We start from the raw sequence: 14,182 nt of genomic DNA, 5'->3' as shown, positions 1-14,182 counted from the left end.
TAACTGAGGGGAAACCAATTAACATCAAGGTAGAAAGTAAAACTTCTCATCATAATTCAGCCAGCACCACCCCTGATATTCCTTATAGGCCTCCAATATGGAATCAGCATAACTCAGCATCGGGGCGTACTGGGATGGATCCTCCCTCCCTATGACGCTTATCATTCTTAAGAATGCCCTGGTCCAATTAGTTATGTTCCTGGGCACTTTTACCTCCCCTTCTTTCTGGTCCTCCTTTTTCTTTCCCTTTTTCTTCTCGGCCGCCCCTTTCCTGCCCTCTAATATTGAGAAAATATCAATATATTCACGCTTCCTTATCTTATTACGTAACACCTTTGGCACGCTCTCCCACAGCTCTGCCAAATTGGGGAGGGCTACTGCGGCCGCAGCGGCTGACGCTATCTCCTGCGGTGTTTTGACCGGGGAGTCAGCCGCTGCCTCACTCTCATCGGATTCCTCCTCGGAGGATTCCTCACTGGAGTCACCGTTATTTCTCTTTCGTTTAGTCCTCTTGCCTTTTGCGTCTCCCGAAGACGCCGCTGCTCGCGATGCCTCCCCGTCTCCTCGGCTCGCTCCTCCGCTTCCCGCGGTGCCGGGGGCCGCTTTCTACTCTCTGTGCCGGCCTCCCCGCTGGGTATGTCCTTCTCCGTCGCCAACCTGCTCGGCGGCCTCCGCTCCCAGTGTGCGGGCTCCGCTGTGGCGTTGCCACCCGCTGGTGCCGTGTACCATGGAGGTGGGACCTGCCACCATGGAGGGTACATTGAGGCTTGCCATGCGTTCTGGCTGTAGGGGTATGCTCCCTGTACTGGCGTTGTTGATGACGCTGCCCCTGCTCCAGAGGGCCCCGTTGGGGGCCAGACGGGCCAGCCCCAAGGTGGGGCACTGTACGGTCCGGATGCGGGCAGTGTTCCGGTCGTGTCCACGGCAACGCCGGTCGTCGCCCCACCTACGGTGTCCGCCGCCGGTGTCCGCCCCTTCGCGTTCCTCTCTGTCGCACTCTTGTCTCCGCTGCCGGTCTCCCGCTTGCCCCTTTCTTTGAGTCTTGACTCTGTCTGTCCTAGGGCGTTTTCCCCGGCCTTGGCCTCCCTCTCCAGCGCCATTGGGCTTCCTTGCCCTCGCAGGTCGTGGTTCCGCCACCTTCGCCTGCCGGCTGCGCCCCCTTGTCTGCCTCGGTTCCGGGGCTGTCTTTGCTCCTTTACCAGCCATTTCCGTACGCACGCTGGCGACGCCTTCCCTCGGCTCCCGCAAATCCGCAGCCCCCTCGACGTTCGGCCAATATCGCTTCCCAGACCCGTGAAAGGCAAGCCGGCCCACGGTCGTGAGGGGGGGGGGGGCGATCGAGGTTAGTACTCACAGTTCAGTATGCAGTCTCTGGAATCCTGGCTGGATGGCTGCGTTTCCCGGTAGCCAGCCCTGCTACTTGCGGTGATCAGCGCTGCGGTCTTCCCTGTGCCCCCGGGGCTCCTTCCGGTCCTTCTGGGTCCTTGCGCAGGGCTTCTTCCCCTTCAACCCGACGTTCCTCTGTTCGCCTCGGGGTGTCTCCGGTAGCTCCCAGCTGCCTCTGTGCTCTCCAGCCCGATCTCCGCTGTAGCTGCTTTGCCTGCTCACTTCCTGCGCTGGGACCGCTTGTCTACGATCCCGGCCGACCAGCAGACTCACCCCCACGTGTCCTGGGCTCCTCCTCTGCTCCGGGAGCCGCCGGGCCTTTAAATCGGCGTTTCGGGTCTCCGGGTCCTATCTGGGGGCGCCCGGAGTGCCTGCCGACAATTTCTCCCGTTTTTTTTTTAATAATCCGACCGCGTGATCGCGGCTGAAATCCTCTCCGGCTCTGGCTTTGCCTGCTCAAACGCGAGCGCCGGCCAGCGAAAAGGGCCTGGTCCGGCACTCGCACTGCCTTTAAGTCCCGAGGTCTCGCGAGATCTCGGGCCCGAAATCGCGCCCGAAGTCCCGCGAGACCCCGGGCCAGGATTCGCGCGCCTGCGCGCGCCCGCCCAATGACGTCACCGCACCGCAGCGCGATGACGTCATCGCCCTTGATGCGCCGGTCCCCGAGGCCTCCGGCCGGCCTCGGCGCTCCATCCCTCGCGGCGTTTGCTCCCACCCGGCCCCCCCTCCACCGGCCGCCGCGGTAAGACGACTCCGCGGGTGGGGGGGTGGTGGGGGTAGTGGGTGGGGGGGCAGTCGCTCTGCCGGCAAGCGCCCTGTTAAGGGGGCCCTCCCCGCAGGCGCTTGTCGGTCCTTTATTATACTTTATGATCTCTTTATTCTGTATTTGACAAGGGTCTGTCTGTGTTCTGAATCTGTGAAGTATTTTGATAGCACAGGGGTGGCCAAACTGACCATATGTGAGCTTCATGCGCCAGTAGCTGTAGCACCAATGAGTCTTCTGGAGAGTGTGGGTGATGAGAAGGAATAGGAGAAGCCCGTAGACTGGTCAACAAGCAAGAACTTTACATAATGCAGCAGTACTGGGACGAGGAGATTTCACTGAATGAGCATTTGATCAAAACACAAGAGTGGAATATGTCTGTGTGTGTCTCTTGTGTCTGAATGTGTGTGCTTGTGTTTTTTTGTCAGATTTGGCCTCTTTTTGTGTTTTGGTTTTTTTTTTTTTGTTTTTTTTTTTGGAACAGTGGTATCCCCTCGCCCCACTTCCCCCTCCCAACCTACCCCCATGTGAAAGTCATGGTGGTTCTCTGCCTCTGTGAATTTTGATTTTGTGGCTCTGAGAAAGGATGGCTACCTTTCTTTTATACTGTACCTCTCCCTTGAGTTTTTGGAGTCATGGTATAAAAATGGGCTGTACAAATGTAGATATGCGCACAATTTTATATGGGCACGTGCATGCAAATCCAGCCTCTACCGTGTAAGTGGGGGGATTTTAGTAGACATTTGTACCGACACAATTACTAGTTTCCCCAGTTCATTCCCAGTTAGTCCAGGTAAAGGATAATACTTCCTAACCCCCACCTAGTTAATTAGCCTCTCTTTTACCCGTTAGCCCCTACCCTTAAAACCCCACTGATTGACCAATTTTTTTGTTCCTGGACTTGCATGCTATCCATCGCAGAAGTAAAGTTACGCAGTAGGGAACCCTGGTGCATGCTTATGTGCATAAATACTTACACACAGATTTCATTAAGAAATCTAGGAATGCCCATGCCCTGCCCCATTTTGAAAAAAATTTGCGTAATGGGAGATATGCGCGTATTCATGAGCTTTTTTAAACCTGTGTAGCACATGCCGGCCTGACTTATGCGCATATCTCCCAGCTTTGGCACGCATAGGAATTTCAAAGTTCACCCCAAAATGCATAACACATCAATTTTTTATGTAAAATCTTTGCTGCCAGATTTAAGACCATTCCTCAATCTTTCGTAATTAGATCTTATTTTCTATGCCTTCCTGGTTGTCTTCCTGTTGCAGATTCTGGTATCATCTGCAAAAATACTAACCTTTCCTGATTAGCCTTTTGCAGTGTTACTCACAAAAATGTTGAAAAGAACCAATCCAGAGTCTACCCTGCAGCACATTCCTCGTAACATCAGTCTCCTCAGAGTGAACTCCATTTACCACTAGCCTTTCTCACCTCCCCTGCAACCAGTTTCTAACCACTTTAGGGCTCATAACAAAGATGCTCAATTTAATCATGTTGCCTATTTGGAACTGTTTCAAAGGCCTTACTAGAATTTTAGTATAATACATTTAGAGCTCTCTCCAGATCCAGTTCTCTAGTCACTCAATCAAAGAAATTGATCAGATTCGTCTGCCAAGGCCTACACCTCTGGTAAGGCCATCTGCCTTGGATCTTGTAATACATTGGATTCCAGAAACTGCAATATCTTCTGTTTTTTAACAGCAATTTCACTAATTTGTTCAGTCCAGAGGACTAACTACGTGACATGTAGTTCCCAGCCTCCTTTCTCTTGTGAAGAGAAACTACATCCATGGCTCTCTAGTTTTTTGGGACTTACCTGACTCTAAAGAAGCATTAAAAAAAAAATCATTCAGCAAAGCTGACAGAACTTCTCTAAGTTATCTTAAAACCCTCAGATGTATCACATCTGGCTATTTTTCTCTATGTACTTTGTTTAGTTAACTCCTCACCAACACACTTTCAGAAAATTGATGTTTACTTCACTTCCAATCCTTAGCAAACATAAGATTTGCCATGCTGGGTCAGACCAAAGGTCCATCAAGCCCAGCATCCTGTTTCTAACAGTGGCCAATCCAGGTCACAGGTACCTGGCAGGGTCCCAAGCAGCGTATCCCAAGAATAAGCAGTGGATTCCCCCAAAGTAGTCACTGACTACTCTGAGGAGGAAGCTCCCGCGATACCGGAGACGGCACTGGGGTCCAGACCAAAACGACTGGTTCCACCTGTGCCTGCACCGCTGGTCGGGAGCTAAGTACCTACAGACACCAACAGTACAAGTAGGCAATAAAAGGCATACATATAAATGTGGTTACATAAAGATGGGTGACATGAAAAATGGATGACTGACATAAATAATAATAAAGAATAGACAAAACAAAACCAGTAGAAAATATATTGAACGGTTAATATTGTAAGTCATTATTGCCAAGTTATTGCCTACTTGTACTGTTGGTGTCTTTTGTTATTGTTATGGTTCCTCATTAGAGCATTGTTTTAATTATTTCTTTCTAGCTTTACCATTGGGCTTTGTCCCTCCCGACGCAGCCCTTGTGGCGAAACACGGTGCGTGTCGGGGGACCTAAAGATTTCTCTGCAAGAAAATTATCTAATAAATGAAAGATATGTTGATTTCATCAACGTCTTAAGTTTGATTTATTGAATCCTTTAAAATAAGGATCCCGGCCGTGGATTTCTTCTCTCGCCTGGAGGCGAATTTCCTCTGCTTTGATTACCCTGACTCGCTGGGAATGCTAGGGGAGGAGCCGAGGACGCCTACGAGAGCGGAGTCCTACACCCCCCAGCTTGCCGCGGATTTTCTTCTCTCGCCTGGAGGCGAATTTCCTCTGCATTTGATTCCCCTGACTTGCTGGAACGCTAGGGAAGCAGCCGAGGACGCCTGCAAGAGCGGCGTCCTACACCCCCAGCTTGCCGCGGATTTCTTCTCTCGCCTGCAGGCGAATTCCTCTGCATTTGATTTCCCCTGACTCGCTGGAACGCTAGGGGAGGAGCCGAGGACCGCCCTACAAGAGCGGCGTCCTGCCGGCGCACAGCCACCGCCGGCGCGCCACCAAAGCCGCACGCGCCTAAGGGGGGCGCGGCTTTGCTTGGCTTAGCTTGGCGTGTTTGGCTTGGCAGGAAATTTTGAATCATTATACCGCAGCCACGAGTCTAAGAAGGGAAAAAAGAGGCTTGAACATTGTCAACTACAAAGAATCCTCTGCAAGAACTGTGAATAGTTTATTTCTTATAAATATTGGTGATCTATTATTGGGCTCGCTTTGGCCTCCTCTTTTTAATGCCGCACACAAAGAGGAAGGCCAAGCTGAGAGAGTTGTCACTCTACACCTGTGTCTTCTAATCAACCAAAAAATCTAGGATTGTTTTGTAAAGCTTCCCACAGAGACACCAGGAGGAGGAGTCGCTGAAGGATCAGACCGGGAGCAGGGAATGAACCTTTTGACTCAAGAGACATCGTTAACCCCTGGAGCACCAGAAACTCCTGAGCTGCCTGTGGGGATTGGAGAGGAAATACCCTTTTTTGGAGATCCTAAACTTAAATTAAATTTTACATCACCTCAACATCAGAGGGTAGCAGAGAGTGCAGTCTGCTCCCCTGAGAGCCTAGTAATGAATTCTAGAGAGCAAAATGGTATTTCCTATCCACAGTTTGTGCCCAGGCAGGCCCCAATCGAGGGAGGGAGTGAAGGCACCCAAGGCGGATCACTAACTGGAATGTCTATAATTACCCCAAGGAACTTTACCCTGGAAGAAATAGGATCTATGTTGATAACAATGCAAAAGACTATTAATAACATTGCTAGTACATTACAAGATGCCTTAAATAAGAATCTGGTTTTACAGACTAAGATTGAAATGTAGAAGGGTCAGTGAATTCTTTAGGAGCTTAAAATGAAAGAGATGGATAAAGTTCAAGTACATTTAATCAGGTCTGAGAAAATGCATCATGATAAGTTAGAAGTTATAGAGAACCAACTTAGGAAAAATAATTTGAGAATACTCAATTTCCCCAAAACTCATTTAATGTCAGCTCAGATCTATTTAGAAGCTATCTTTTAAATGTTTTGAGGTATACTAATGAAGCACTACCAGCAATTGCGAGAATTTATTATGTATTTCAAAATCAGGAAATAGAAAACCAAAAACAAGATAACCGAACTGAGTTAATCTATCTGACTTATTCGAAAAGTCCTTTGAGACAAACATAAGTACAAGAGCTACCCTCATTGTTCAATTTTCCTTCCTATCTGAAAGAGATTCAATACTAAGATTATATTTCAGAAATCAGAATGTCAAGTTCTATGGTCAGAATATAAGGATTTTCCCGGATATCTCACGTGAGACACAAATCAGAAGGAAGGAATTTTTGTCAATGAGGGGGGAAGCTCAACAAAAAGGGACCAAATTTATATTGAGATTTCCGTGTCAATGTACTATTGTATTTCAGGGGAAAAGATATGTCTTTAATCAGCCTAGCCAGTTGAGATCTTATCTGGATGCGAAACCCTAAAACCCACTATTGAGCTGGTGAAATTGAGAATAATAGGGAAGAGTTGACATAATTCTTATTTAAAGATTTATAACTTATGTGAAATAGACTGCTTCTTGTGCCTTTCGTTTCCTCTTCCTATTCTCCTTTTACTTGTACTTTTTCTTTTGAATGTTGATAATATTCACAGATTAAGAATCTGATTTATAGGTCTGATGATCATCTTTGTATTTTTATTTACAGTGAATTGTACCTTAATTATTAAAAATTCAATAAAAATAAAATAAGGATCCATGAACCTTATTGCGCTATACTTCCTTCTATGGTTTTTACCTAACTGTATACTGCTCATCATCTCCACTCCTTATTAGCCTAAGTCTCTGCACTATCACTCCTTATTAGCCTGTCTCTGCACTATCATGGATCAAATCATACCTCCAAAACCGTAGTTACACTGTCCTCACAGACAACATCGCATCCTCCCTATAAATCTCGACTGTGGTGTTCCCCAAGGCTCTTCCCTTTCCTCAACCCTATTTTAACATCTACATGCTTCCCCTCACCAACCTTCTCTCTAAAATTGGGGTCACGCACTTCATCTATGCAGATGATGTGCAAATCCTCATCCCCTTCTCTAACTCTATTCTCACCGCCCTCCAAACTGGGACACCATTCTTGCCTCTATCAACCAGCTTCTCACTGACATGCACTTATCCCTCAACCCCCATAAAACTGAGCTCCTTCTCATCTCCTCCAAACACTCGTCAATACCTATTCCCTTCCAAACACGAAACTTGGGTGTCATTCTTGATAACCAACTCACTTTCAAGCCCTACATCAAATCTATCCTCAGCAGCTGTTTCTTCCCAAACTGCAAACCCTTAAAAAAACTCAAAACCCCTACTTTTCTTCTCTGACTTCCGTACTGTACTCCAGGCTATCATATTTTCGAAAATAGATTACTGGCAACACCCTCCTCCTTGGCCTCCCTGCCACTCATATCAAACCATTGCAACTTCTCCAAAAAGCCACCGCACGCATCCTTTCAAATGTCAGCAAGAAAGACCACATCACCCCCACCCTCATTGATCTCCACTGGCTTCCCATACAATCACGCATAATATATAAACTCTCACCCTCATTCACAAAAGCATCATCAACGAACATTACAACTGGTTAACCCCCCCTTTCCTTCCTCGTTCCTCCTCAAGACCTACCCGTACCGCCCCTTCTTGGAACTCTGTGTGCTCCTTCTATAAAATCAACTAGACTTATATCCACCACTAACAGAGCCTTTCTCTTGCCGGCCCATCCCTCTGGAACTCTATGCCCAGTGACCTACGTACGTGAAGCCTCCACACCCACTTTCAAAAAGAAACTCAGAAAACATGGCTCTTCCTTCAAGCCTACCCCCCCTTCACCCTCGATAGATAACCCTCTCCTGCTGTGACCCACATATAGCCATCACATTTTTACCAGCCCCCCCCCCCGCCCCCCACCGTTTTTCCGTCTTCTCTCCCTCGAACAATTGCCTGAAACAACATTGTACGTATTTATGAATCCCTGTATATAACCCCACCCCCTCATTGTTGTTCCCACCCCATCCCAACCTATGTTGCTCCCTGTTGATTCCCTCCTCAATTATTTAGTTTATTGTTTCATTACTGTATTTAATTGTTCTTTGTTCTATGTAAAGGCTATGCCTATATATATACCCTGGTTTTAAGTTATATGTAAACCGACACGATGTGCAAACGGTTGTCGGTATATAAAAGCGTTTAAATAAATAAATAAATAAGTCAACATTTATACCATTTACCGCGATGAAAAATTACAACATAAACTATGTAATGTTTCTAAGTCTTTCTGTATAGGGGGAATAACGTAATGAAACATTAACGGCATAAGTCACAAAACTATTTATAAGAAATACTGACAATCTAATACAGGAAACTTGTTTCCATTTATAGAGCAATTCTAGTTATATGTACTGAGGGGTTGCTACTTCTGGACTACATTCTATATTCTTATCTGCAATGAACTTAATCAAGTGTGATGGTTGGAAAAAACAATACTTAACAGACGTATAAGTGATACAACACTTACATGGGAACTTTAACCTTATACTTGTTTGCAGACGTTTAGATCTCAATTAAGAAATTCTTTCCTCTCTTTTGTGGGTCTTTCGTGACATCTGGAAATACTCTTACATTTAATTGACAAAATGTTCATTAATGTTTCTAAAAAATAACTTTGGACCCACTCTTTATCAGAATTTAATAAAAAGGAAACAAAGTGGAAGGCTGAGCCATTTCCACATTTGTGGATTCCAAATTTCTGTAACATTTAAAGGTGTCTGAAAATCTTGTCCTTTCTCAGAGGTATTTTTCCAAGAGGGGATATAATAATTTGAGTAAGAGGCGGCATAGCTTGTTGGGGAATTTTTCAAGAATTCCAGGGCGAATTTATTCCACATTTCTTTAGCTGATAAGGCTGGCAACTTCGGAAAGTTTACCAGCCTTAGATTCTTACTTTGCGCTTGATTTTCAAGATTTTCTATCTTCCTAGATAAATATTGATTTTCTTTTATTCATACATTTTGATCACTTAATCTTCTTAATTCAGAAGAAATATTCATTATAGCCTGATCTCTCTTACTATCCTCCAGAATTACATTTTTAGCTTAGAATCTAAATTTTCCATATTTTTTAACACAGTTTTCAATTGCAGGGTAAACATTCTTATCTAAAACTACTAAAGATTCCCAAATTACTTCTTACTATTGGAAGTAACCCACCAACATCACTAATTGACTTAGCCAAACTGTGATCAGTGTCCTGAAGTAGCACTTGACCCTCTATAACATTTCCCTCTGAGTTGCCAAGAAAATTGGCTCCTCCTGCAACAGGATTCAAAGATGTTCCTGGGTCACCTTCAATTCCACCAGTCTTCCTGAGTGGCAGCGTGGTGTCCCTATATGATTCCAATCTATTAGTCACAGGGCTCTCAGGGGGAGCTGTATTATCCTGGGACAATGAGATCTCTAGGTTGCGAAGGGATAACCATGCCTTCCTGGATCCCTTCAGGCGACGTTTCACCCGGTATTGAGGTCCCTCTTCTGATGTGGGCATCCATTGGGCCCAATACCGGACTAACTATAGTACCTTCCACTGCAAACCTTTCTCGGACCCTATGTTTACAAGCCGAATAAAGCATTTCTTAAGAAACAATACATATATTAAAAATTGAAAGGTACTTAAATGAATTAGATTGTCCAACTTGGATTCCCCCTGGTGGAGCTGGGAAGATTTTCTCGAAAGACATGAAGAAAACAATCAAGAGAGCTATTTGGGTGATTTTTAAACCAAAGCAGAGTGCCCCTTTGGAGTGTGCGGCTGTGTGCCGCAAGGAGACAGTTTTAAAGCTCCTCTGGCATCGCCTGCCGATGATCTCACTTTGGGGTGTGTCCTCGGTCCACCTCATCGGCCCTCCGGCAGCGCTCCAGCCCCGACAGGTCTCCGGTCCACCACCACAGCAACGCTCTCGGGACACACTCAACTTCCCGGTCTCCTGGATGGCAGGAAATTTGAATCAAACAGTTACCAACAAGGGCCCTGAACTTGGTGGTTGATGAAACATAAGTATGGGAAAATAAGTATGGAAGCTTGCGGGGTAGACTAGATGGGCCGATTGGTCTTTTTCTGCCGCCATTTCTATGTTTCTATGACAGCGGAGACTAGGGCACCTATGACCCTTGAGGGGATGACTCCTTTGTGGCTTCTGATGATGCTTTGGATGATCTCTCCTCAGATCTGCCTCCTTCAGAGGATCGAAGGAAGACCCTGCTGGAGGACCTCTCCTTCGCAGGCTTTGTTCTGGTGATTACAGAGGCCATCCCATTTCAATTGTCTACAGGGGGGATACTAGGTACTAAATGCTAGATATCCTCCAGTTCGTGGAGCTTCCTAAGGAGATCATGGCAATTCTAGTGCACGAGATCCTTATGGGAGTTACTGATGAGGACGTGGGGAACACCCACTCACAATATTTCCCATGAATAGGAAGTCAGTTGCAATTTATCTCGTTCAAAAGGCTCTTGGATTCGACAAGTGTCAGCTACCCCACCAGTCAGTGATCATCACATCTGCTGTCAAGAAGGCCAAACGCTCCTTTCCTATTCCTCTGCGCCCCCGAGGAAGGACCACACAGCGATGCATGCTCTTCAGAGAAAGGTGCTCCAGGGTGCTATGCTTTTTGCCCACATAGTAGCCTGCCAGTTCTCCATGAGCCAATATACTCAGGAAGCAGGTGCAGGACATTGCCAAGCAACTGTCACAAGACACACTCCTGTTGCTGGTGTATAAGGGTCAAGAGTGCAGAAAACATGGGTCCGTTTGACTTACGATGCTTTCAAGACAGTATCAAGGGTCTCTGCAGCAGGAATCTGTGCTCCCAGGCTTGCATGGCTGTGGGCCTCAGATCAGAGATGCAGGAGCTACTCGCTGACATACTGTGTAGGGGAGAAAATCTCCCCTACAGCAGCTCTCCACTGGCATGCGAAACCTGCCCTCTTCATCCAGGAGGTCGGCTAAGTCCTTTTGCCCAAATAAGTACTACCCATTGCCTCCTCATTTGCGTCAGTCACATCAAGGCTCTTGTTGCTGGCCCAGGCAACAAAGAGCCCCGAAGCCCCAGCCAGCGGCCTCAGTCAACTCCAGGGATGGGATTTTGACTGGATCGCAGGTGACATAGACAAATCACCCATACCCAATATGATGGAATCTGCCGGTCAGGGGAAGGCTTTGGTTCTTTGTGAACCGCTGGCCCAGTGCAACCTCAGACCAGTGGATTCTCTCCATTGTTACCCAATAGATTGATTGAATCTATTGGGTACCCTACCAGATTCCCCCCCCCCCCCACCCGAGCCCATTCTGGGGCCCAGTAGCATGTGCTCGGGGAGGGGGGAAATTTGGTGGGGTACCTAATAGATTGCCTGTACTCCTCAACAATGAACTCCTAACCACAGATGTGTCCACCGTGAGCTGGGGATCTTATGTAGATGGGCTCAGCACCCAGGGCCCTTGGTCTGCCCAGGAATGTCTCTATTAAATCAATTTCCTGGAGCTCCAGGCAATCAGATACACATTATGGACTTTCAGAGATTGGCTTTCCATCAAAATTGTTTTGATACAGACTGACAACCAAGTGACAATGTGGTATGTCAAGCAGGGAGGTACGGGATCATACCTCCTGAGGCTAGAAGTGGTCTAGATCTGTTCATGGACCATTCCCACAGGATGGTGCTCAGGGCCATGTACCTGGCCAGAACGGAGAATGTGATAGTGGACAGACTGAGTCGCACCTTCAGACCTCACGATTGGTCTCTGGACCCCAAGGGCTTGTGAATCAGATCTTTAACCTTTGGGGAAACCCAGATCTGGATCTCTTCGCAGTGCCTTGGAACAGGAAGGTTCCTCTATTTTGCTTCCTACACAGAACATGTGGAAAACCAGCCTCAGATGCCTTCGCCCACCATTGGGGCGAGTGTCTCCTGTATGTTTATCCTCCAGCTCCACTGGTGGCGAAGACTCTCTTGATACTTCATGAGGACAGAGGGACTATGATTTTCATAGACGCTTATTGGCCAAAACAGGTCTGGCTTCCACTCCTCAGGGAGATGTCCATCTGGAAACTGATCAGTTTGAGACTTCCCCAGATGTCATGACCCCAGAATCAAGTCAGGTTGCGCCATCCCAACCTACAGGTCCTGTCGCTCACAGCCTGGATAAGAGATTGATACTGTAAACATTCTATCTCTTGGAAAATGTGTCTCTGGTCCTAGTGGCTTCCAGAAAGTCTTCTACTAGAAAGTTCTATGGACTGAAGTGGAGGAGGTTTTCCATGTTGTGATCAGAAGGTCCTAGATGCTTTCTCCTGCTCCACACAAAAACTACTTGATTATCTTCTACATCTATAGGAAGTTGGTTTGAAGATCAATTCCATTAGGATTCATCTAAGTGCAATTGGCGCCTATCACTGTGATGAAAATGGTACGCCCCTCTCTGTACAGCCTATAGCTTTGTTTCATGCGGGGCCTGCTTCATAGCCTCCTGCTATGTCTTGGAATCTCATAGTGGTACTAGCTCAACTGATGAAACCTGAAGTACCTGACCTGGGTCATATTTTTAGTGGCAGTCACTGTAGCACACAGGGTCAACGATCTCAAGACTATATTGACTTAACCACCTACACTGTTTTTTCATGACAGGGTGATCTTATGTAGGTGCCCTAAGTTCCTGTCTAAGGTAGTGTCAGACTTCATCCTAAACAGTCATTCCTTCTGCCAACATTCTTTACCAGGCCCCATTCGCACCAAGGTGAACAAACACTGCACAGTTTGGACTGCAAAAGAGCCTTAGTCGTCTTTCTGGAACAGACAGAAGTCCATAGACAGTACAACTAACATTTTGTTCCTTTTGATAGGAAATAAGTTGGGCATCACCATTGCCAAGCAGACGCTTTCCAGTTGGCTAGCAGACTGCATCTCTTTCTGTTGTACCCTAGCAAGACTGCATGTCAAGGCTGACTCTGTTTGAACTATGGCAGGGTCGGAGCCTCAATTGTGAGCAGTTCCTATGGAGAGATCTGTAGAACTGCGACGTGGAATTCTGTCCACACATTCACATTGCATTATTGTTTGGATAAGGATGGCTGATGTAACAGGGTCCATTGTTTTTGTTCAGGTTCCTCACCCTCCGCCCCCGCCCCCACTAACAAAACTGGTTGTTATTCCTGTTGGCACTTACTGTAGTGTTTTGTTGGTCCCCTTTTATGTTGGGGGACAGCCTATAGCTAGGGATTCACCCATGTGTGAGGACTGCCATTCGTGAGGACAGCAGGATGTCAGTCCTCATGAAACCAGCTCACCACCCCAAAGAGTTGGGTTTCCACTATGTGGAATTTTTCTCCTTTAGTTTGTTCTCTTGAACTCTATGATATGACATAAAGGGACCCCGCAAGGATGCTTGATGTAATACATGCATGAGCATGCTCAGTGAAGCTGTCAGAGTTCTAGAAAATTTGACATAAGTTTCCATGCCAGGCTCCGTACGATGTCACCCATTTGTGAGGACTGTCATCCTGCTTTCCTCGGAGAACACCTGTTACAGGTAAGTAACTCTGCTTTACTGTGTATCTATTTTAACTGCCATTCTGTCACATTGTGTGTGCTACCTTAACAGCAGTTCATCTTCCTGGAAAGCAAAAATGCCCCGCAGAAAGGGTTTTAAAGTCCGCAACTTGAAAATCTTGTGGCTTTAGGATTTAGAGTCAAGGTGTCATGGTATACACTATTAGCACTAGAGGGCTGAGGAATTACTAGAAAAGTACATTGCAATCCATAGTTCCTGCTACTTAGTAGCAGTAGGAAAAGGCTATACATTGGCTCACATTTCTTCTAGTCTGCTTCTATTCAGCATTGTGATTTGATAATATTTCTAAATGTATGTATTTGTAAA

At 46.6% G+C, this 14,182-nt stretch overlaps 1 protein-coding gene across 1 annotated transcript in view; it reads left to right on the top strand.

The window, feature by feature from the left end:
- The window catches only part of LRRC56 (leucine rich repeat containing 56), a 435,597-nt gene that overhangs the window by 327,471 nt on the left and 93,944 nt on the right, over positions 1 to 14,182 (top strand). The window lies entirely within an intron of this gene.

Source organism: Rhinatrema bivittatum, chromosome 17, assembly GCF_901001135.1.
Source record: "Rhinatrema bivittatum chromosome 17, aRhiBiv1.1, whole genome shotgun sequence".
In the NCBI taxonomy this organism is placed as follows: Eukaryota; Metazoa; Chordata; class Amphibia; order Gymnophiona; family Rhinatrematidae; genus Rhinatrema; species Rhinatrema bivittatum.
This window is presented reverse-complemented; position numbering and strand designations above follow the sequence as displayed.